Here is a 26,578-nt window from a genome sequence, read left to right as displayed (position 1 = left end):
ATCCCTATTCGGTCTAAGAGTAGTGACTATTTAACGTTCAGTAAAACCTCCATTATATGCATCTACGTTCTCCGAATTGCCTTCATAAAACAACTCTTCCATTATTAAAATATACTTCCATAATCGTAAAGACTATTTATTACATCATTTATTATGGATTCGAGATCCACAGTGATATAATCACAAATAACACGTTCAGAAATAAAAATTGCATGGTAAAGAAAACTACGATGACTAATATAATTGAAGGATAGAAATCACCTATACCGCCATGTCATGTTCTAGAAAACACTAGTTAAAATAGGTCGTTATGTTGGATGATGAATCAATTTTGTAAGAAATATGAATATTTTTATATTTCACAAATAATGCACATTCGTATATTATAAGCCACGAATGTTTAAAGGACCACGAATATTTTGTGTTTAATATGTAAGCGCCGCCTTCGAGTATTCGTCGAGATTTTTTCATTTCTTTCGTGCACTTTGCACAATTTGCATAGCGATAATTATCCTGGAAGAATGTATTCGAGCAGGACGGCGTCAATTATCGTTCAGCTAATATTCGCGATACGAATGGTCGCGTTGCAGTGAAAACAATGGAAGGTAGCAGCGGTAAGTTGCCTTTTAAAAACCTCCCACTCTCGTCTTGCGAGATTTCCAAAAGCTTTCGTCTCGATTCGCTCGCTCGCCACTCTTTGAAACGAAACACCAGCCAAGCCCACTCGAATTACTTTCACGTGGAAATTACTTCGTTCGCGCCTCAGGCTATTCGTTTAACTGCGAGGCGTTTCAGAAAGCCACCTGCCGCGTTGTCGTCCACCAGAAACGCCTCTGCGTTTCCCTCGATACGTCCGAATTTGTTGTTGGCGATTCAACGACTAATTCTTATCCGAATCGTTTGTTGTAATAAACGTTCACGGAGTGTCGAGGCTGTTTGTAGGATTTCAATTACTGCGGAACAACTGTCTGGACAATTAAACGGCGCACCGTTATCGCGAATTTTGTGTTGTGTTTCCTTGAACTCCAGGAAATGTACAATGTTCGCATTTTGACAGTTGCGTAAGGTTTGTAACATTTATCACGTACGTTATTCACACGGACCAAATGTTAAAGGTCAGTTCGCGAAGATTACAGAATCGCATTCGTTCTCTCAGTTAGTCTGGCCACGATTCGATAGGTTACGAGAATGAATTGGTTCTTGATTCAGTCTTTGGTAAAACTTTCCTCGTATTAAATTTCCTTCTCATTACCTCCACCTGTTATTCGCGACTATAGGGGGTGGTTAATGGTAATTTAAAGTCGGATGCGTTGGGTGCAATCGAAGAAAAGTTTTATCCACTGATCTCCGAGCCTGGAATCTGTCTTTTGTTTTTGTTTTTGTTTTTTTCGCGCTTAATGCGCCGTGAAAAGCCCCGGGGCTACGTTTTCCACTTTCTAAAATCACTTTTACGCTCGACGTAAAAATGAGCTTCGCTTTGTCCCCGCGACGGAAAACAGATTTTTTTTTTCAACCCTCCTTCCAAACACGCGCACGGGAAATGGTCACGAAATTGTTCTCATTTCCGATGTAATGGAATTTTTTTCAAGCCCGCGTTGGACACAGAAGTCTTTGTAACTTTCCTCGACTTTCGTCCGTCAACCGGCACGAAACGGTATATAATTCTCAGCTGGCGACCGTTTCTCGAAAGCATTGTCGCGTAAAGTTTGAAGTCGGATATGAGGTCCATAAAGTACACATTTCCACGTTATTTTTTAGACTCTGTTATTTAACAAATTTTCTTCTTCGTGTCGTTTCACGAGAGCACCAGTCAACTTTAATAATGTACCAATACCGAATAGACAAGCTTTTTTGGAACCAACGGATAAAGATATAACTCGGAAAGAGGTATATTTATATAAACGAATAAGTGAAAATTTGTTGAGTGACATTTTTTCATTGGTAGATTCCGTTGCAGACAATATAGTTTTAGTTGTGTTTGTATTTATAAATAAGGCTAACGAAAACAGAAGTCATTTCTAACCATTTTAAATTAACAAAAAAGTTTTTCAACAAAATATATTTTTATTTCATTGTTCTTTATTTATTATCTAATGTAATAAATCCGAACATTAATAGAAGAGCTGCAGTGATAATTCTTAGATGTATGTTCTCGACGTATTTTTAAAATTACCCAAGATTTTTTTATTTATATTTTCCTATTGACATTCTTTGTTGTTTGGCTTAACAAAGTTAAGTTAAAGTAGCTTTTCTGTTAAACGCCAGTATATTTTTTTAGCGCATTTCTGTATTAGGTTGACCACTGCTCTCAGGAATCCATTATCTTCACATGCACCGTCTTATATTATTATCTTGAAAATTCGCTTTCGTTGTACAAACACGTTCGCGAAAAGCGCTAACAGCACGTCAGAAAAGCGAACGATCGATGTAGAAGAGTTAAAAGCACTGTCTTTATATACAAAGAAAACACTTGTTGTAACGCCTACTGCTTTTATATTCGTAAGAAAACAAAGAGTGTCCCTTCTAATTAAAATCGCATGGAGGTAGGAAATAACACTTCTTTTATTAGTTTTGGAAATAAAAGAAAAACAATATCCTTCTTAATTATATTTATACTTTCCACTTTCGCTTGCTAAACAAGTTGACAAAGACTTTGCTATTAACTATAACTTAAACATACATAATGTAATTTTTGTAAGGAAACAAAAGAAAATTAAAATTCATAGATTGCCGTTTTACAAATTGTCCATGTTAATGAAACAAGCGTGCATGTACAAAGTATGTAATGAAATGGTATTAAAGTAGCAAAACGTTTGCTTAGCATTTGTAAATTCACGAACATTTTCTTTTTCATTTTTTAATAGTTTTTATTAGTTTTTATTAATCATTATACTATAATGATATTATGATCTTCGATCTCAGATCAATACTTTCAATGCTTATGTGTACTGTATATTCTTACAAGATAAAAGAAGTTTACAAAATTAATTTGCAATTTATATACAGTGTGTTCGGCCACCCTTGGGAAAAATTTTAATGGAAGATTTTAGAGGCCAAAATAAGACGAAAATCAAGGATACTAATTTGTTGATTGAAGCTTCGTTAAAAAGTTATAGAAATATTTCCAGCCACACAGCATATTTTCGGTAAAGAATTTTTTTCTCGAATGTGCGTAGGATTTCGAGGGTATGTCTATTCACCAAAAATGGTTGCAATTGACCCACGCAATCGAAAATAATTTTTTCAAAATTAATTACAAATTTTTTTTTTCGTCGAAAAATTTAGGCAGCTACCCCCTGCCGATTTTTCTTAAAAATTCCTTTTTCATTTTTAGTAATTTTGTTTGACGCCCTACAGAAAAGTTGTCTAATACTTTTTTGTAGGTACCTATGAGCTCTACATCAGAAAAAAGTTTCATTGAAATATATTCACAATTGTAGGAGTTATGGCTATTTGAAAATTGGACCATTTTTATGGGGTTTTTCTCATTTTGCGAGGTCAAGGACCAACTTTTCGAATATTTTTGCGATTTGTACATATTCTCCACCAAAATACGCGTTATTTGCTTTTTTAAACATTAAAATCGTCCAATCCGTTCAGGAGTTATGATGTTTTAAAGATTTGCATGAAATTTTCGGGGTACATTTCTGTCCAGAAATTATATTTTCGTTTAGGAATTTTTTTCTCAAAAGTGCGTAGGATTTCGGATCTATATCTATTCAGCAAAAATGATTGTAATCGACCCTCGCAACTAAAAATAATTTTTTTAGGACGATTTGAAATTTTTTAATTTTGCCGAAAAATGTGTCCACCTACTCGAATTTTTTTCTCGAAAGTGGGTAGGAATTCAGGGCTATGTGTATTCACCAAAAATGATTGTAATTGAATTCCGCAACCAAAAATAATTTTTTCAAAATGATTTGAAATTTTTTAATTTAATTTTTTAATAACTTTTTCAGGAATTCTCAATTAACATATTTATATTCTTGATTTTCGTCTTATTTTGGCCTATAGAATCTCCCATTAAAATATTTCCCAGAGGTGGCCGAACTCCCTGTATATATGTATATACATATAATAGTAATTAATATGTATTCCTTGTATATTCGTATTTACCTAAATTTTCAAATTGATTTTTTAAATTTCTTTTATATTGTAAGAATATATAGTTCACATAAACATTACAAGCATTGCACCTAAGATTGAAGGTTATAATAACTTTATAGTATTTATATTATGTATATATATTATCAAGTCGGACTCTATTATACGTTTTATTCTTTGTTCCTAACTTTTATTTGCATATTGAATCACGACTGCACTATAGCATAGGAAAGTCAAGTGTCTTTTTGCTGTGCTTAACTAACAAACTAGGATATTTTTATTTAATTTAACCTGGTCACAACCGGCCCCCACAATTTACTCCAGAAAAAAGCACACATCGATCAAAACCTCGTTGTTCGAGGGACGTAATATAGCTTAGAGATAACACGTGTTCCTTTAATCTTTCCAACTCTTCCATTTGAGACCAGAAATAAACTAGGACAAACTTTTTTCGAAATAAGCCTGGTCACGGCCAACCCCTAAAATTTATTTCAGAAAAAACCGCATCGACCAAAACCTCGTTGTTCGAGGGACGACTGTACCATAGCTTAAGCATGTCACGTGTCTTTTCATTCTTTTCAACTAATAAAGTAGGACATTTTTTTGAAACATAACCTGGTCACAACCAGTCCCAAAAATTCATTCCAAAAAAAACTGCCTCGATCAAAAGGGTTGTTAGGGATAATACGTGTCACACTTTTTAAACTAATAAAGTAGGACAAAATTTTACCTGGTGACAAGTAACCTCCAAAATTCATTCCACAAAAAGTTTTTGTTGTTCGAGGGCCGGCCGTAGTCACAGAGAATGAAATCCAGCGCACGAGCATCGCGTTGTCGAAAGTGTTTCGGCGTCGCGTCGGTTCGAAAAAGTTTGGTTAGATTCGCGAAGTGCGTGGCGCGAAAAATGCGTGCGAGTGCGGATGCACGCGGGCAAGAAAACAACAGCACAGGGCGTTACGATACGTTGCGTCATGCATTGGACGGTTTTCCGGATAGGGCAGTAATTTGGCGGCGCGGCGCAAGCGCCGCAAGGCGGGTCCAGGTCAACGGCAAGAACCCGGTCTAGTCGTACGACGAACGTCCAACCGGCTTGTCGTTGTCGCGACGCTCCGCAAGCCCGCGAGCACAACCGTTTCCCCCTCTATCTCCTCCCGCCCCGGCGAGTTAGCAGGAAGACGGAAAGCAACAGGACGAAGCCCAAACACACCGAGCGTGCGAACACGTACCGCGAACTTTTTCCCCTAGAAACGACACACGCTAGTTATATCATCTAGTTATCGGTAAAAAGTTTTTTTCTATTTTCGAGTGAAAAGAAACGGCTAACGGTCAAAAGTGATCTGTCAAGGAAACTGTATGAACATCGAAGAATTCGGTGACAGCCTGCGATACGATAACCAACAGTTCGAATCGTTGCACGCAGATTTTAATAACGGGGAAAAATTGATCGTTCGATGAATCGTGCTGGAAAAACATGACGGCGAATTGTAGCAAAACGGGCTAGAAGACGCTCGATTGTTCTCGAAGCTCGCATATTGTCAAGAGTAAGAAGTCTTGGATCTGATCGAGAGGCTCGATCGAGAAATAGTGAGATTCTAGTTCTTTTTTGGTCGCGTTGTTCGTGGTTTGTGACGGACGCCGGTGGAGCCGGAGACGCGCGGAATTCGGTGGAAACAGACTCACAACATAACCTTTCTTGTCGCGAGGAGCACGAGATGGACAGAGGTCGACGCGTCTGTTTTGTTATCGAAGTAGTTTTTCTGCCGGGACGATCGAAAAAGTGTCGTTGAAATATATACCCGTAGGAGTGATGTGAACGGTTCTGGTGATGCTCGTAGGCGTTTATCGGGAGTTGATCGAGCCTGGCTGGGATCGAAAATCGATCGTGGAGCCGAGAAACCCGGTGGAAGTTGAGCATCCTCGTTCTTCCTGCGCTTCAACGAGAACATCGCGTGTCAAGGCTCGAACAGGTACGTGAATTTCGCCACTCTTAACCTTAATCCTCCAAGCCAGGACTACCGGTCGGCATATGGAGTGGGGAGGGGGGGATAAAAGCGTGTCGGTTGTGCGATGGAATAGGAAATTGGTTCATATTGGCCTCTCTCAATTGCTGATGGGCGCACATGGTGCGCGCAAAGTATAGGAGAATCTGTCGAGTCGTATCGAGGAAAAAAGTTTTTTTTAAATGTTCGTTCGTGCCGATATATCGGAAAGTCGAGGATAATGTATGCGTCAGATAGAATCGACAATGTTTCTCTATGATAAATCTTTAGCCGGCGATTAGAAGTTGCGAAGGTTTAGGAACGTTAACCTCGAAAGTGGCGGACATGGAGGTCGGAGGCTTGTTATAAGATTATCGCATAGCATGTCGACAAATTACAGAGTGACTCTACGGTTCAAAATGACATAAAAGTATAGTGCACTTCTAATGATCCTTGTATTTGATAATTATACCTGCATCATACTTGTAAATTGAGTTCGTTTGGATTGTCGAAAAAGATAGCAAAGCTCGATTGATGAAAACTGAAACTTTTACCGAATTATTCGAGAAAGGTGCTATAGCGATATTCGTTACGCTTTTAATTACCCAATATTTATAAATATAGATTAAAATTATAATGATAGAGGAACATTTCGAATGTGATTAAGATCTTTGTCTCTATTTTTTTTTTAAATTCGTTTATATTTTGCATAATTAAGGAAATCGACTCTTTTATACCTGCTGATATTATCTATTTACTGACTTGCATAGTTGTGTGGCAATTCATACAGCTCTCTTAACGAGGAATGATTGCGAAATAACAATTATGTATTATATGAGATTGGATTAGTTATATATTGCATAACTTTATCAGATCACCATTAGATTGTTAAATTATCGTAGACTATATACGTTACGTAATTTGTATTGTTCTGTGAAATTCGCAATCATAAAATATATATCGTACAATTACCAACTTGTTTCGTTCTACGGAACATTTCGGAACTTGAATTTCGTCGATATTTTCATCGCGATATTTCGATTAATTTTTTAACTTCTTACATCGCAGAACACCGTAAAGCAAAGCAATTTTAAATTGAAGTTCGCGGCATGCGATCGATCCTCGTTGCCGAAATCATAGGCATTATTAAAAAGATAAATTTCGTGACTGCGGTATTACACGCTAGAAGTACCCGTGGCGAAATATTTTGTAAAATGTTTGAATTTAGATGAGTGATTTAATCATGCGAAAAATGGGAATAACCCAGTTCTCCCGTTGACCCTTTGTGTACACGGGAGCATTAAAACAAATGGAAATATCATGGTAATGCTCCAATATCAATCATACCGTCGTTGGAAAACACACGCGACGTCTTCAAGACCTCCGAATGCAACGCTTGTCACGAATCCGTTGATTACTCTTTGCGTTCTCGTTGGCGACCGATAGAAATTTATCGTTGTGGGAATCGGATCCTCGTTATTTCCGGCTACGACTTCTTCGAATTAGCGTTCTTCGTTCGATCGAACAAACGTAATAGTTTACTTATCCATGAGATATAAAAAAACTAAACTGAAGAAACTAAAAAATTCTGTTCATCAGGTGTCTAACTCTGAAGACTATTACTAATTTAATTTGAAGAATATCCCTCTTATAAAATATATCGAAATACAGTTGACCCTTCGACAAGCTTTTACTGAAAATTAAACTGTGTCGTCAATTGTTGAAAACAGATACGCATAGCTTTATAAGATTTATGATAGAACTAATCGAAGAAGTTTTAAAAGAAAATATGGAAGTAAAGGGTTTCGTGATACGAATTTTTGAATAGATAACTAATAGACATCACATCAGGGGAATTACCAATAGAGAGAAATGACTGCTTTCATGTGTTTTTGTTTTTCTAACTTATTTCGTTGTTAAAATACCATGGTAATACTTAGCGTAACATACAAAATAAAGCTTTCGGTTAACGATGGGCTATTGTAGTTGAATTTTTGTGCATTTCGACAATGTTTTAATTCAATGTTTCCAACGAAATAGCAATCTTTTGTTTCGTGTAACGAAACCATTGTAATTCACGTGGCAAATATTTTTGTAAATATTCGAGACATCGTTTTGTGCGAATCATTTTACTCTTCTCTTAACTAAATCCTTCCTTCCATCTAACACAAGTTTTTCTACTACCTTGGTTACTAGTATTGATAATTCGTCTCTTTCCACCACGCAAACTGTTCCATCGGAATTATTCAATTTCCGCGCAAGCAAAATGTGAAAACAGAAAGTCTCGAATAGAACTTAAAGAAACGTTACGATATAAATAAAATTCGAAATAGGTTACGAACACATAGAGAACTTCCGTAGTGTAACTAAAATGCATTTCTGTATTTCGTAGATACATTACTAGTATCCTGTGGTTGCATTTCAAATATATTGAAAGTTCGATGCAGTAGATTGTATCTTTGGCAACAAGCCTGATGGTCCATTGCAAGCAATACCAGAGCAAGGTGTTTCCGTTTCATTAATTTCAAACAGAGAGAAGTTAACGTGTCGATTGCTTTCGTTGCTTTCAACGCGGTTTATAGTGTTCGTTTCAATGGACGAGTGTAACGGACATGTTGACAGGTTATGTCTGTAGAAAATGTAGGGAAAATCTGGATATATCGAACAATAACATCATCTGAAGTATTCTCCTCCATTTTCGATTGATTATGGTACCACTTGAATACTTAGTAAACAAGTTTAGCACAACAATTAGTGACCCAAATACGTACTATGTTTGACATTTTTAGAGCATGTCTCGAACCAAAACCGAATTTATACTCCTAAAAATGAAAGAATGCTTTCTAAAATGGTATATTAAAAGATCTAAAAAATGACTAACCTTTTAGTATCAAATTTTATCACTACATTTCTTTTTGGCGTTCAAACAATTTTGTAAAAGCAAATATGGCTTTCAATCAAAAAATTACGTAAGAAATATTCTCAGAGTTAATGTTTGAGACCCTAGAATTTCATCTAAATAATGTACAAACTCATTGTGAAATATGTTTTCGTGCAATTAATGCAAAAATTGTTTCATTACAAATACAAAGCATTTTTATTTTAACATAACAACATGGAAATTTTGTACAAAGCAATTCATTTAGTTTAACAATCGAACATCGTGTGTTAACGTCAGCATATCCACGCAACTGGATAAAACTTTTAATTTCAGAATTATAACGTTAAATACATTTTCCAAAGAGCACAGGGTATACCTCGAACTGTATAAACTACGAATATTTTTCCACGAATTGCATTACCTCCATCAGTAATTCTTATTCACCGAAAGTGACTTGCACTTTTCTTGAAACGTATGAAAATCTGTACTTGACATAAGTATTGAGAGAGTCGATTTTGAAACGCGTGTTTTAGCGTTATCTGTTCAAGAATGGAGCTAACGTTCACGCGTAAATCAAAAGAAATTACCCTATTTGGAACAGCTTTATCTGATTCGAACAATTCATTTGGCAGGGCGCTTGATCATTTTCTGAATGTTAAACTTCGTTACAAAGAATCCATCGATTCAGAAGACGTTTTGTAAAAGAGTAGAAGAAAGTCGCTTATTTCACATATGCACGTAACATTGCAGGCGTATAGTGTGTAGAACAGTTCTTTCCGCGAAGTTCATAAAAGTTTCAAGTCTGAATTATTCAGTGGGTACGTCGAAAGAACTCTGACGACAGTGGTACGTACCTATTCGAAGAAGAAAGCTTTCCGTTTGCCTATGGGATTCGAATTAATAAGATTTTACGAGCGACGAAGGATTATACTTGGCTTATAGAATGAAAGGGAGTAGATAAAATTAAGCAGATTTTTTTATTTTAAATCTTAACGAGCATCTTTTTAAGGTACTTTGGTTCCTTTGAGGCTCTCGTTGATAACGCTATCCTCTGTAATCGCGCAAGTTGCGAAGTTATGTTTTTCATGAAGCTCCTAATTACCCGTCCGGCATTTTAATATCTTAAAATTCGTTTTTCCTTCTTTTGAGATTTTTATTAAAAGAGGAAGGCAGCGATAAAATAAATAACGTCGAAAGAAAAGAGGTCGAATTTTTTGTGCGACTTGTTATTTTTATTCCTCCGAAGATACGCGTGAAATTAATTTCATTTTCTTGCGAAACGTTAAAAGCAGATCCTCTGGTCTGTTTCGGTATTCGATTTGTCGTGATTATATTCGCGAACAGAAACATTCGTTCGTCCGTGGAGTATTTGATGAGAAAATATTTGAGCAAAACTCTGCTCAGGTGTTCTTCACTTTGCTGTTTCTTTCATCAACGGGTCGCTCTCCTCTTTAAATATCACTTTTCCTGGGTTACTGGTCCGAGAAAAAATAACTTTTCTCATTTGAATTTCCTTAATCCCTCCTTTCGTTTAATCGCTTGATATTTCTTACGATTCTGTTTGTTTTCTCGGTTTCGTTGCTTCTTTTTTTCGTAGCTCGCCGCGTGCAACAGTTCCCAAACAAAGTTATGCATTCGAAATGTAACCTCATATGTTAAATACAACTTTATTTCATACTCTGCGAATAAAAATAATAGGAATTTTACATTTCTTTTAATGCAAAATACCAAAAGTGATTAAAATTTAAGTTTGGGGTATTTATTTCGTTCGATTTAAAAATGTTCAGCTACTAAAAATTATATTTACAAGATAAATCAGAATTCACGTTCATGGTTTTGAAGACTGACTTCGAACATTAACTTTGAAAGTTTGTGACACGTTTTTGCACGAATACTTGCACAGTATCCAAATAAAATGAATGCGGTGTATGCAATATTTTATCAGTCATAGTTCTTTGCTTTGCATATACACATTGCGATGCGAAATGTCGCTAGAAATGTCTATCGACAGTGTTACTTTGTGTATGTTCAAACTCTATTCTGTAAATCTCAATATTTACTCCCCACTGGCCTCTCGTAACGGAAAGAGTCTCGTATTGTATCCACCGTCTGTTTGCTTGACAAGAGAAGTATTCAACCTGCTCCCCTACGATTTTTGACCTACTTTCGTAAAATTGTAAATCTTTGTTGGTACGCGTAAAGTATCAGGTGCAATGGCAGAGATCATGTTGCGATCAAAAAATTCATCCCCTGTACAAGTGAAAGTCGAAAACATAGAATAAAAGGACCGTCGTTCTCATTTAAGTTTTTCAAATGTTGTTTCTATGCTTTCTTTGCATAAAAAGATATGTTCGTCTGCACCACAGCTTCTTCGACGACAGAGATCGATATTCGTAACATGTATCGCGTGGTGTGTAACTTTAATTATTTGTGTCTGTACGATTATCGAGTTATTACACCTAATATTGTATTCTGTAGCAAGAGAGACCTTTAATCAGCCATGGAAAAGTAGATTGTAATCGAAGGGGGACAAGTTGAGTGCTTCCCTTATTAGTTGCATACAGTCGCTACGAACTTCCTACTTTGGCGGTAGTTGGCTCTTTTCAATCGAAATATTGCGTTCTAGTTTTCCAGTTTTTGAAACGTATTCTGCTCAACCTTTGTTGCCTACATTCGCCTCTGAGCTGGTTTCAAAATCGTGAAACTGGAACTAACAAAATGGATTGTCTTCCTTTTCGTGTCAACATTAAGACGCGCATTTTAATAAATGTAAAATGTTAAGTATTGTAGTATATAGTATTTTATAAACAGCACGTATTATTAGTTTGAATATGTAGTCCGTGTTATCCTAAATTTCATTTTTACAAATTTCTGTGTTTGACAATGCTCTTTTCTATATTTCTTTCCTCGTTCGACTAGTTTAAATTCCGAAACGAAAAAACAGTTTTTTATTGCATCCCTCCAAACTACTAGGTATATACATCGAGTTTTATGCTCCAGTAGTCACGCTTGTTGTAGACATTATTTTTATTTTATTTCGAGTGGTCCGCGTGGAGGTAGGTTAGAATTGTTCTTCGTTTCGCGGCTTTATATTTTATTCTCCGCCCACGTATTATTTTACATTTGGTCGTTACCTTAATTCTTCTGCGTATTGGCAATTGAAATTCGATTTTAGTAGATCGCTAGTATATTCGTTTGTTAATATTAGATATATAATTCGTGTCTCGCTGTGCAGATTGCTACTGATAATATTCAGAGAAAATTAAAATTGGAATTAATGAATACCTGATTCTGAAATGACTGAAATATTTACCAAAGTTCCACTCGATGATGATATATTTAATAATGTGTATCTTTTCGACAAGTTCACCAACAAATTCCTACAACACAAAATTTGAATAAAAAAACTAATGGTCACTGTCTTAAAATTACGAATATAATTATAAATAATGTTTGAAAAATATTATTAAATACTTTTCACACGAATGTATATTTAGAAAAATTTATTTCACTAAAACTTAAATCAGCTTTATAAAAAATCATTTTTCTCGCAACTTGCGCAATAGTTATATGTATTAAATACAATATCATAACTGTACAGAGTCACATAACTTATATCAACTTTTCACTTTTCTCTTCATTGATCGATTGTATGAAACTTCGTTTTTCAGAAATTACTTACTTTAGAAATTATTACTTTAGAATCCATTGTAGTTAACAATACTTATATCTATTAAGGGTATCTATTCCGACTCGGAGTACATTTACCGAGAATTGAAATTCATAATCGAGAGAAACTCCGGCAATCGAACAGTTTATTGAGTAGAACATGGCTTGTTATCGATATCAGTTTGCATAAAAAATGTTGTGCCGACTTTTCAGTCTTGTCTATACATCTTTCATCGTTATCGCTCATACTCGAGCACTCTGACTGTAAATCTCCTTCCGCGCTCGTTCTTCCTCGCTCTCGCGACGCTATCGTTACACCGCGCGAAAGAATTTCTTCGTTTTTCCGAGCGAGAGGAATTTTTACTTTATATTTCACGGGCTGCATCTCCCTCGATATCGCAGCAGGCTATTTCCAAACCCTATTCAGCATATTTCCGAGCTTACTCCGCTCCGTTGACACTCGCGGTGCACCCGATGTCGTATCTACATTCGCATCTACGGCCCTGTTCGCGATTCTACAGAATTTCGCACTTTGCCCGGCCTTGAAACCAACGCTTACCCGGCCAAATAAGATGCACATTATTTATAACAGTTTTCTTCCCGAGGATTTGCTATTGTTACGGTCTACAAAACCCAACGACTTGATTTGTTTCGCCGAAAACTTGCGAACACGCGATATAATTACGAACGTTTCTCTTGTCCTCGCGTTCATTCCATTTTCTCTGTTGTGTGTTCCGAACCGTACCGCTCGTCTTGGATTATCTACTCGTTTCCTTAACTCCTCCTTGCTCTGCCTTTTCATTTCTCCTCTTGTCTAGCACTTGTGGAATATACATGATACAAAGCGAGCAGTGAAATATTGCTGAACACTAGAGAGATCTTCTAGTCTGGAATACTGAAACGGACGTTCCATTGTGAATTTTTTCATATTTATTTATGCACGTTTCAAGGCAACATATTATTTTCTTCGCCAATCGTTGACCCTCGTCTAATTTAAAAAATGAACTTGAATTTTAAACGTTTATATCTATGGAATATTGGTGTTCATATTTGGGTAGAAAAAGAGTGCCAAGCTTGATCACGAGTTTCTATAAAAACTAAAAGAATTCCCCTTACCTCTTTTTTCTTGCTTCTGTTTATTTCAAACACAATGAAACGTAACGAGGTATAATTATCGTAATCTGCTTTACTAAAGTTACCATTCTAGTTTTGTGTATTTCTCCATTCGAAAACGTGCTTAAACTTTCGTACTATAAACCTGGATACCTAAATGAACGACTCGTTAGCAAGTTAACGAATTTCGTCGGTGCAATGTATGAGGAAAATTTGCAATATTTCGTTGTGCTTAGCGTAAAAAGTACTTGTGTTTTAAACACTTTTTACTAGTGTAGAAATTACATCCATATACTCTTTCATATCTGTAAATGTCCTCGATATTTGTTCAAACTAGAAAAAACAGGATACACTCGTAAAATTAGCAATTCAAGATATGATCTATTTAATTGTAATCGATTTACACTCGAGGCCTTTCAGTATTTTCATGAATTAGTCAATAGGCGTTCAGCTATCAAGCAAAATTGCAAATTTTGTAGACGACGTAAGTATATTTACGGTCAACAAAAATATTACTTCGCTTAATTACAACTCACAAGAATGGTTGCGAAAGAAATTTGCGTGTAACTAAGATTACGATAAAGCTGCAATAAGCATAGTAACGTTCATTACCATTTTTGTATCAAATGAAAAACAAATTCGTATCTCTGAATAAAAAATTTCAATTTACAACTATTCAAATGAAAAAAGTGTTACATATAATACATTTGCTGTATAAGTGTAATTAAGCTAATTATTACCTTCATCATAGCCCATCCAAACACTTTAATATCTTTGCCATTCTCATTCTTCACATCTGTTATTGAGTACAGATTACATTTTTCTTACACGTTTGAATTTTATGCGTAGTGAAAAAGTATAAGTATAATAGTATAATTCCGATCGCGAAAGAAAAATGACGATATACGAGAAAAGTCAACAAATCACATTTAATTTCCTGAGAATTTGTATTGTAAACAGATACTGATTTATACATATACGTATCATTGAGCTTGTATGTAATATTATATACGAGAAATTAAAAATATTGCAAAATGTTTAGTCTATCTTTCGTTCTGTATCACATTTGCGCGCGCATCGAATGATCCAAAAGGATCCACGCATTTCGAGTCCGCGCGTGCGCAGAAACGTCGAACATTATTGAAAATCTGTTCGAATTCAAGAAACGTTTGGAATAATTCCGAAGGGACTGCGTTCGCGTTTCGTTGAATCGTTCCTTCGAAAATCGACGTTTTAGCTTTCGAGGGGAAGATTGCTCGAAACCGCGCGCTTCTCTCTACGACACCCAAAAATTCGTCGTATATCAGCTTCTACATCAGGATTTATGAAGATTCACAGGTTGAATTTTCTTCATAAATTCTGGGGATACCAGACCGCGTAAACAGTTCTGAAAATAAATTCGACGCATCCGCTTTAAGGAAACGGAACCGTCGAGTGCATCCTCTTTAAACAGCCATAGATAAGGCAGTAGTCTGGCCGCGAGAACGAAAACACAGAGACGGTGGTAAGAAGTATCGTTTCCGTGTTCTGTTTATTTATTTATTTATTGCACGTTGTTCAAGTCGCGTTTTGATACCAGCCGCGAGCCACAGGTGCACGATTATATTGTCACGCGGGCAAAAATATTATCGAAACTATTTTTTAATTATGCGAACACCACAAAAAATAAGCAAAAAGATCTTGCAAATTTTTTTCCTGAAGTAACATTATTTCATTTTGTTGGGGATAGATTCATTTGTAGATCACAAAACGTCAAAATTTGGTATACAATTTTTAACTAATATTATCATATCGTTTAATACGTCTTTGTGTATTTTCGTTTCGATAGATTCTGTTTGAGGAAAAATAGACGTATTTCTTCAATTTCTTCTAGTGTTGTAAATATCCTTAGGAGGGTATTTTAGTCAGAACCCCGGAAAAACTAGGGCGTCGTTGAAATTTTATTACACGACTACTATTTATGGTGTCAGTTTGAAATTCAGGCACGAGAAACTGAAAAACAGGTTCCTTGCACAGCAGTTGAAAAGAATAAAATACTGTACTCGTACGGAATCCTTTAGAAATTCGTTGCAAAAATCATTTTATTGTATTCAGAGACGCAAATCTTCGACAATTTTGCAGTTTAAAAAATTGTCAAATATCACTTCTCGTTTTAACACTTTACTTGAGTCTCTCTCCTTAAGGCCTTGACCGGTACTGCAATTATTGTGCAGCTTGTGGTCAGTTTGTCCTGGTTGTAGCCGCTAGAGGATTATTAATCTTTTAATTGCTGCGTCCGGCGAGTGATAGATTTCATTGTTCTTTCAGAATCAAACAGGAATACGTCTTCCATTATTCGTTTACGGGCGCTGTTTGTTCTTCAATTATGGCTCCATTTGGTTATTGCTTGCTAGATCTATATGCTGCAGAAGCATGCTTCTGTGCAGAGGGACCATAAACGTATTCGTAAAACGGTTTATCTACACTCGTATCGAATCCAGATATAAACCTTGTAATATTAAATATTACGAAAATGCTACTAACGTTAACAATAGAAGATAACGTACGTACTGATAGGGTATAACATCTTAAATTGAAAAATAAATATGTTTACTAAATTATTCTACACAGTGTTTTAAGATTATAGAACTTAGAAATAATTAAGCAGGCGGTATCGTTTACTGTGCACGAACTCAAATTTTGACTTAACGCTTTTGTAACAATTTAGTAAATTATATAGTATTACGGCGAGTGTGATATAACACCAGAATTCAGATTAAATTAAAATTCAAAACTTTAAATAACCTCGTTTTCGTTACGCTACGAGATTATCAATTTTAACAATTACATCTGAAAATGACCCACCGGAAAGAAAATTAAACGTTTTACCGCGTTACATTATTCGAAACAGAATCTAGAGCGTCGCGAAATATTTTGTCTCGACGTTGCTACAAAATGAATTGTCACAGCGAAGATACCGCCAGAAATATAAAAGTAACAACCTCGCGTACGAATTCTGCTGCGAAATATTATTTTATGAAAATCATGCATTCGTAACATTGTTAAATATTGTAATAATGTTATGGATTCATAAATAATGATACATATTGGTTGCACAGTCGGTTTTGCATTTCGCGTTTGCGAATAAATTATTCAATTTAATAATTTATCACTACGTTTCATCGTTGCGTAATTTAACGTGCCTTCAATGCGCATATGTGACGTATTGTCGCTTGAATGGTGCGTCTAAAGTGCCACGGAAGATATATTATTGCTTCCGTAACCCATTAAACAAGTGTTTATAGATCACTTTAACCGTCAAGTCACGAGTTAACAAAGAGCAGTATATTCACCACAACGACGACTGACCTTTTGCAACGTTGGTTGAAATTTTTAGGATGTTGCGGGTTTCTTTTAGTTTGACCGTAAATCGATAAAATCAGTGATATCTATAGGAAGTTGTACGTATAAATTCAAATATACTTTTGCTATTCTTAAATATATTGAAGCACAAGTACGGTCACATGAAAACGTGTATCTGTAAAGTGTTATCAAATTCGATTATTATTTATAACAGTTGAGGTTTTTAGAGAGTCGCAAATTTCTTTCAATTTCATTGTAAATCGATAAAACGTTATACATGTAAATTCGTATACACTTTCGCTGTTTTTAAATATATCGAAGCACAAGTACGGTCACGCGAAAAAATGTCTGAAAAGTATTATCAAACTCGATTATTATTTGTACCAACGTAAATTATATAATCAGTAACGACAGGAGGTGGTGGTTGATGTGAAATTTGATTAATGCTTTTATCGTATTATGACCCACTTTGCGGAACAATGCGAATAAAGATATATCTTGTTTTTCGTAATACAGTTCTATTATGCTTTAGTCTCATTGTGATAAATACGTTATAGAGATTGTATCAATAAAAGTTTTATTGAACCTTAAGGCAGTCATAATTTTAAACAGTTTCTAACACGATCGTGTAATTGAAACTTACAATTTGCCATCTGAAGTAGCACAAAGAAATGTGTTAATATTGACAACAAATTTTAGATGTCTACTTGCATGTGTCTTCGTAATAGTAATTTTTACTGGAATTATTTGATCTCTCGAAGGAAACAGATATTAATATTTGTTAGGAAAACACGAGAAAAATTTACTTTCGTATTTCATCTCCAGCAATTGCAACTTGCTTCCAATATGGAGTTTCCATTCGTTTACTTGGATGCACAGTGCGTATCTCATACTTCGAGTCATCGGTGTGAGGTATGAAATGAATGTTATTACCAATGTTTACCGCAATATCTGCGAAGAAATAGCAGTGGATCGAAAGAAAAACACGTTGGTATCAGTTTCGTTTTATCGACTGCGCGTTAAACCGAATATGTCTTGTTCGTGGATAAAAAAAACATATTTGTAAAAGATAAATTACATGACTTTTACATCGTCACGCACAATTTTACTCGTACTTGCTTGCTTTACGGCGACCTTTACAAACTGAACATAATATTTATACGACGAAAAATATGTAGTAAAATATTGTGCAGATCGGTTACATCGTACGAATCTTAAACAAATTTTTATCAAAATATCCACGGTTTAAAAGAACTAATGCATTAAAAGTTAGTTGTAACGCAGTGAAAACATTAATAAGTTTTTATAAATTTCCGCGGTAATATACAAATTAAATTTATTAAAAACAAAAAAAAGTAGAAAATTTAATTTAATTGATTCTACTTCATAAATTCAACTATTAAAATCTATTTCTTTTTTTCTATTAATACTGATTTTATCATTCATATTGGAAAACAAATTTGAAAGTGATATCGATTTGTTTATACAAGTTTTCCATACTAATGCAGAGAGGTAAAGCAATTAAGCTATGGTTTGACCAGGAAGGTGGAATAAGAAAATAATAATGATCAAACTGACAATGCAGAAATCGGAAAATTGTTGTTCGTTACGTTACCACTTTGCATGAAGTACAACGTCGTAACAGGTGTTAAAGACTTTTACGTGCCGTCACTGTGACACGCAACGAGGAAATTGTTTTCCCGAGTGTTCCTTATCTCAGAGTTTCCAACGACAGTTGTATAAAATTTTACTACCTGCAGCTCGTAAGTACAGCAATTTACGACATTGCGATCATTTCAGTGTTTGTTGCGAAATTTGTTGATTTCCTGTGGTCGAGAATGGGCACTAGATACGGTCATGTTCGGATAAAATTAACGACTATTAAGTAGTTTTGTGGCACAATTTTAAGAAACCTTCAACATTACTGTCGTATCTTCTTAACAATTGTAATTAAATTGTGTTTCTACCTAAATTCGTGTCATTAGAATTCTTTGTAATTTTTCAAGATTATTAATTGACTGAAAATATGTTTAGTTTCTAATTTCAAATGCTGCTTCAAAGAATCTTCTAAATTTGCTAAATCAAAGAATCAAAAATTTTATTCTGCTACATTAGTGTTTATGAATGATCTACTTTGGTATCGATTTTAGTCATTTGCCAGGAATTTCAGGTGTTTTATTTGTTATTTCGTTTAAGACAGGAATATAATTAGAGTTGTAATATTCTTACGAATTTTGAATTATATAATATTTGTTAATGAACGATGAAAATTGTTTGTTCGTCGACCAACTGTGCGTAAGAACGAAAAGAGTTCATGGGAAAACCGGAAATGTGCTATTTGCTGCATCGTCTTCGGTGTTAAAATAGTTCTAATTACTCTTTCCTGTCCGCTAGATCTATTTCTGCACTACTGCTACGCGCGTAATATGTTTGCTGACTGCAAACGTTTCGCGTGAAATTAAAATTAATGTTCAATCGATCGACCTTGCTTCGTGATTGATTTGCACACGTTATTACTGTTACAGGACAAATTGATTTTTAAAAGGCCATTAGTATCAATGCAGTTCGTTCTTATAAATACTCAGGTAACAAAATTACAGTAATCAAACATTTGAAAATAAAATCGGCTAGACTTAATTTAATTTACCAAGATCGAAGAATAATGGATAAAGGCATCTTAAAATTTCGACAATTTTAATTTTCTAAATCTTATTCTTATTATTTCTTGATATATTCTTTAATCTTACTAAAATAAACCTCGATTGAACTTTAATACTTAAACTTAGAACGAATCATGTGATTGCCCGTAAAAAGTTTAAATAAAATTAGGAACAGTGTTTTGAACTATGTAATAAATCTAACAGTGTTTTAAACTATGTAATAAATCTATCGTTTTTACATTCTTTTTTTTTTCTCTTGTACTGACAAATTTATCAGTAATCTAAAGTTTGTTGGGAGTCTGTTTTTAACCTGTAACCTAATTTTATACCTCGTATGAGCTTATTTTTAACCCAATATTATTGGGGTATCCGTAATTAAGCGGCGAATTTACTTTCTGTGGTAAGATGCTTTCACGCAAGTGGCAAATCGACCCGAATCTGTCGCTTTGTCATGGAATCGAGCGAATAATTCCATTACACGAACGGAGTACACCCTACAGAAACTCCTTGAATCCAATGACGTCGTTAATTGTCCTATCCATATTGTCTAGCTGCGAATGAGTCCGTACAACTAATTATTTCGATTAACATTAAGTCGAGTATAAATTTCCTGAAATTTTGTTAAAATTTCATAATTTGAAACGGTATTTAAATTATTCTTTCTTTACGTATCAAACCGTCTTATTGTTACTTTTATATCGCTCGTAGAACGTTAGCCTTTCGGGGGAAAATGTTCGAAACTCATTGCGTTATGAGTTTTTGAACAAATGTGGTTAGCAAACGCGTTGCTTACGAAGGCACTTGAAATATCGAAGCGCAGATTTGACTGTCGATGACCAGAAATGGTAAACCTCAACGATCGATCAGTAGCGTCTCATCATCGCCGTTAGAGGAAAAATCGACACACGCGATGCATTCGGTGGAAAAGTCGTGGATAAATTCATCGCCGTAAATGGAAACCATATCAACTTCTAATTTCGAATGACGCATTTAGGAAGTTTGGATACAACAAATCTGCACTTTGGCTGATGGCATACATATCGTACATTTAGGATAGTGTCCATGGATATATTGTATGTGACGTGTGCAATGTGATTAACACATTTTCCATCGCAATTGATCTTCAACGACTTTCGACATTTAGCGTCTAAAATTCTCCACTAAAAGAAACATGAAAACCATAGAATTCCAGCTATGAAATATAAAGTTGACTTTCACATCTTTTCTACTCTTTGAAATCAAGGAAAATTGGTCCACGCATTTATTTCAATCGCAAAAAATAGCCAAGTTAATCGTTGGAAATTTACATAATACTGGGTTTGATTAAAATAAATAAGCATCAAAGTTTCTAAAGAAATAAATGTTTATCGATCAGAAATGAATTCGAACGTCAAAGGAGTATTTATAAAAGTTCTTTAATTCGAATTTCAGTGCGGGAGCAATTATGGAGCGGAAAGACAAGTAGAAAACTCGGGATGCGATCGCATGAACGGATAGAGTAAAAAAATAAAATCAACATCGTCGCGATTGAATATTTGATGCAAACACGTCAAAGAAGAGTATCAAGAGTGAGACGTTCTCAGTTTAGGTAGAAACGCATTTCCGCAGCTAACAATTTTCCTTTACAACCTTTTAGTCTCGCAAACCAATTTCCTGCGCCATGTGAATTCGTTCTCAACATTTTTTTGTTCATTCCCCACGATTGTACAACTGTAGAATTCGAAAGGTACTTCTAGGGAGATATTCTTTTCATAGAACGTCGAAACACGTTTAAACACTGTGAATTGTATCTTATTTAGGAAATTCTGTACTCTTTTGATTACGATAAGTAACATTTTTGAAACTTTATTGCAAATTTCTACTAGCAGATCGAAGGCTAAACACAGTGATATCATTTTTTCGAAAAATTCGTTAATAACAATTTTTATTCTTGTGAAAAATTATAATTCTATCATTAATTTCTGCATAAAGATACAGTATAATTTAGCTGTTTCTTAAGCATTAATAATAAATGTATCAATAAGGCATCCGTGTACCCCTTTTTTCTGTAGCTTCTGCTGGAGCATAGCTTACTTCCGTCTAGGGACTAATCACGTGTACGTAATAATTTACTCCGCGTCCTGCAATCTCTAATGGATTCAGAAGCAACTGGCATTTAGCGTTGGCTTATAAGGCAGGAATTGACGCTAATCCGGTTATTCCGTCGCGTGGCAACTTTGTTTTCGGAGAACGTGGACGCGAGCACTAATCTGTTTGCCATTGAATTGATTCAGAGTACTATGCAGGCTGCTCACTGTCCAGACCACCGGTTCTATCATATTGTAATTATATCGTGCGATTAACACGGCAAGTTCGATCCAAATAATATCCCGTAACAATAAATATTTCACAAATATAATTTTATTTTGAAACTAAATCCATACGTACGATTTGGAGTATCGTTCGCTTGTTTTATCACTGACAATATCTATAATCTGTGTTACTCAACCATTTTTGAAGGTACCACCTGGTATCCTTCATTTATTTTTTGCAGTACTACAATTCTCAAATAGTAATTTGGATTTAGATTGTCACTGTTAAAAATTTCTAGGGTATTTAATATTATTGTGACACACGTTGCATCTTGAGAAATAAAGATCGAATTTAACTTGTCCTTCTAAACTATTACCATTCCAATTAAGCTATTTCCTATTTCGTAGTTTACTCAATATCAAACATTCTACTGTAAATTTCTGCTCCGTCTAACATTGCTAACATTTAAAACTATAACAATGCACCATCCGTGTGGTAGTATAACAGCCAACTTTGGAACCGAGTAAACACCGGTATAAACACACAAACTCGAATCTGGATTATAACAATGGCAAATATTCGAAGTAAAATTCGTCAAAGCACGATCTTACTGAATCCACCGTGGCGTGACTTCCTTTCAACCCTTCGCTCGTTGAATGATTTTAGTATTATAAAGTTCTCGAGCCATCCGTCTTTTCGTTATCACCAATCGTATTCTCACAATGTCAGTTTATCAACGAGAATTTTTTTAAGAAAGTCGATACTCGGGAAAGCGTAGTGGAATCACCATCCATTTAACCGAAACTCTATCAACCGAGATTCTTGCAGTCGCGGATCCAATGGAGGACGAATATGAAAAACTTATTTGTTACGTTTCCAAAGGTAAAGGGAAGGTACGGTCGCGATAACGCCGTTTCAATCAAGAACATCTCGAGGATTCTCGCTACGGAATACTTAAACCAGCATTTCTGCAACGACCTTTCGCTCTTTGCATTCCAAACACTGTCTCGTCTTGCGCGGTGCGATTAATTTCATCAAACGTTCGACATTACCGACGTTCCTTTAACTCGGGGAAATTAATCGGTCTTAAAACGATCGAGTATTGAGTTCCTCGATGAAAATTACACCCCGATCGTAAAACGTTTAACGCGTCGAATTCTGCAGAGAGCACAAAGTCCATCGCTAATCTTTTTATTCGAGTCACGTTGGTCACCGGTGTCCGTCGATTACCAAAAATAAACTCTAATGTTTCAGTACCATTAATTTCATAAATACGCCATTTAAGTATTTTCCTAGTTTTCACAGAATAATGTCAATAAAAGTGTCGTGAAAAATTCGTTCGACGCATAACGCGTATTTTCTTTCTATTCGTGGGAAATATGTTACTCGTGCGATGTTTTGAAGGGAAATTCTTGTTGAATAATATTCTCGTTACGTTTCCAGACTTAATAAAACCGGGACGTGAAATACGTCGACTTACTCTTAGTCTGATTGCCTACTCTTTCTGTACGCGTGATGTGAATCTTCTTCGTCGAATCGTGTGTTTAAGCTTTTCCTTTAGTTACAATTCGTCGTTTGTTTAACGAACAATGCGATCGACGTGAGATATTTAATGTGGTAAAAGATTAATGTATTAAAAGACTTCGATGTAACAGATTTTTAATAGGACGTAGAGAATTTTGTTAATTTTATTTTTAAATTGGATAATTTCTTGAAGATCGTGTCACATCAATCTATTAGTTAGATAACAGTAAACTGGTTATGAAAGGGACGTAAATTCTATTGTTCCCCGTTGGTCTCTAATACGATCAGTGAATTTAGACGCATGGTGTATTTCTACGATGTGTAACTTAGAGTCAAGATATTAATTATAGTCGCCATCGTAACCTTAATCCCGGATCAGGTGATCCACGGATTAGACGATATACTCCTATCTCAACTGTCCAAGCTACACTGTATTTTCTTTGTTTACTGTTGTTTGGAATTCAAATCCGCAGGGTTCAATATTTACCTCCGATCCTCTGTAAAATCTTGATACTAATTAATCTTTATTCACTCGTTCTTAAATCGCCATTGATTCTCAAATAAATGTGCTTTTTAATAGATATGTACTATTGCTTTTAAAAAATATTAGAAATTTTGAAATGAAACGCAGATGGTTAATTTATTCGATTCGTATTTATTCTATCGTCTTCGAAGTAATCTCCATGAACCAATGGTAGGTCAGACAAAAATTCAGATAACAAATTCTTTAGTCACCCTTTGTGTCTGCCACTGCTATAAATTTGTACCAACGTGATTTCTGGTACGCCTCAAAATACGTAGTCAAGTGTCTATTTTAAGCGATTCTATTTCTATTGTAAACTATAATCTTGAAATCGCAATTTTGATTTCGAGAACAGAGTCGTATTTGTTAAATAGTTGGCTAAAAAGTTTTGAAGAAATATCGATTTGTAAGTAAAAGTATTATCACGATTTATGAATTCTTTTGTAACGATTTTGTTTTTAAAAGTCCTCTTAATATCGTCAACTTCGGATTTAAAAGAAATAGTATAAAGGCTATCTGGATTACTTCGTAGGTGGCAAAATAAAGTCGAATCAGATCGAATTCGCAGTTCGTAGAATCTGATTCTGTGGAATAATACCAGACTTCGCGAAAGATATTTAGTGCCCATAAAAACTGACCACATCTTGCAGAGTCGAGTTCTCTTATGCAGGAGCTTGGTTAGACCTTGGAGAAGTTAACTGGACCTCGTCGTAAAAACTGACGAAAGTTTGTTCGAGTCGAGCAGATTTTGTACGAGTTTGCGAAACCGTTGAACTTGATCTGATCTTACAAGGACGATCTAGAATCTGAATTCCGGATCATACGAAAGCCAATAAAGCGTCGTAGCTTTTACGTACATCTCTTGCTGGGAAAAAGATAGTTCTGTCAGAAGTAGATCAAAAATATAATTCAGTGACCAGTCTGAAGTTTCATATACTGTACATTCACTGTACATATTTGACAATGAATTGACTGTGCAAACTCAACTGTAACAGGCTACACTCGCTAAAATATTTTAAGTGTTACGTACCATATTTGGGAATATAATAATTATGCTGTAATAAATTAAATAGCCTGAGTAAGTATATTTGTTTGAAAAGAAACTGTAAAGCAGGGGATTGAACCTGAATAGAATCGTATAAATAAATAGATTTCCTTGTAACAAAGCTGAATGGACCAAAAGGCGCAACAGGAGATTGTTGGATTTAATCGAACTTGTCCAGTTCTCTTTCCAGTCCAGTTTCTTTCTCAGTTCTATCCTATGAAAAGTGACACCGAGTTTAACGACATCTAAACAGAGACGTTGTTTGGTTAACTAATTACTCTAGATTCAGCGAAATCTGGGTAACTCGGCTCAGTCTGTTTAGATAACGCTCCGTCCGTTGGATTCCGAGAGGGTCGCCTAACTCCTAGTAGCAGTCCATCCCGTTAAATCAAATTGTCCTGGCTTTGACAAAGTTTTTGACCTCTATTTGGTCTTGTGGATTCCTAGTGAAATACTCGTTGCGAGCAATACGTAACAATTTAAGGCAAGATACCGTAAAGTCCGATTGTTTATACTCGAGCGAATTGGATGTTGCCGTCAGAAATAAAACCATTCGACACGATATAGTGTCTGTACGTGAGTAAAATATAAGCGTGTTGTCATAGTGGAGCAAAAACCGTCGATGCTCTCACGTTGGTTCATCCTTGTATGTTATGAAAGGTAAACATTAATCTAGAAACTAGAAAACACTCGGGCTAAAAGGAAAAAGACGATGTTTTCACATGCTGTCGTCCTATAATGCTTAGCCGCGTGATTCTTGATTAAACTCACAATCATATTCTTCGTTTAATCAATTAACGATTAATACTTACTGTTGCTCAAATCTACTAAACATTTTGTTGTTGTCAGTACTAAACTGCAGATCTTTATGCAAATTCATATCTTTATTAATAGAAACAATGAAATGGGAGCTTTGTAGAGGATTGTCTCAAATCCTAAGTATAATAATTCGTATCTTACTTTAAATATTTCTTATATTTTTGCATATTAAGTGTCTTCTGTAGTTTTTTGAAAATTAAAATTTCCTATAAATGCGTTATCACAATGCCAAAACATTGAAAAGTTAAGAACTACTAGTGTAAAGGTTCAGAAAATGTTGAAACCTCGATTTCTAAAAATTGCTCGGATACAAACTTCTTGCAGTTAGGCATTCGTATTGAACTGATTATAAAAAGCAATCTTGGAATTAGGATTTTGGTTCTGCACATTTTCGACGTACACGAGACTCTCGACGAATTTCATTATCTGAAAACATTTCAACCATTCAAGATATTTTAACTTTCGAAAGGTTTCGGAGTTCGCTTCGCTTCCTCGGCGTTTTTAGTAACACTTTGTACGATAGAATTGTTTAAGAGAAGGCTTCTTCGAAATATCAGTTTACTGTGTCCAAAATAATGCCTCCATTCGCCAAGTATTAGCAACATTTTTCTCAGCTTTGAATTCGTG

The 26,578-nt window shown here is 35.2% G+C and overlaps 1 protein-coding gene across 2 annotated transcripts in view; it reads left to right on the top strand.

The window, feature by feature from the left end:
* Positions 1-5,185: 5,185 nt before the first annotated feature.
* 5-ht7 (5-hydroxytryptamine receptor 7) overlaps positions 5,186-26,578 on the top strand; it is a 253,367-nt gene continuing 231,974 nt past the window's right edge. For both annotated transcript variants that reach the window (XM_076783333.1, XM_076783322.1), the window contains exon 1: positions 5,186-6,071. The gene's annotated coding sequence lies outside the window, so the exon portion shown is untranslated. The remainder of the gene's footprint in view (positions 6,072-26,578) is intronic.

This window comes from Colletes latitarsis, chromosome 1 (assembly GCF_051014445.1).
Source record: "Colletes latitarsis isolate SP2378_abdomen chromosome 1, iyColLati1, whole genome shotgun sequence".
Lineage (NCBI taxonomy): Eukaryota > Metazoa > Arthropoda > Insecta > Hymenoptera > Colletidae > Colletes > Colletes latitarsis.
This window is presented reverse-complemented; position numbering and strand designations above follow the sequence as displayed.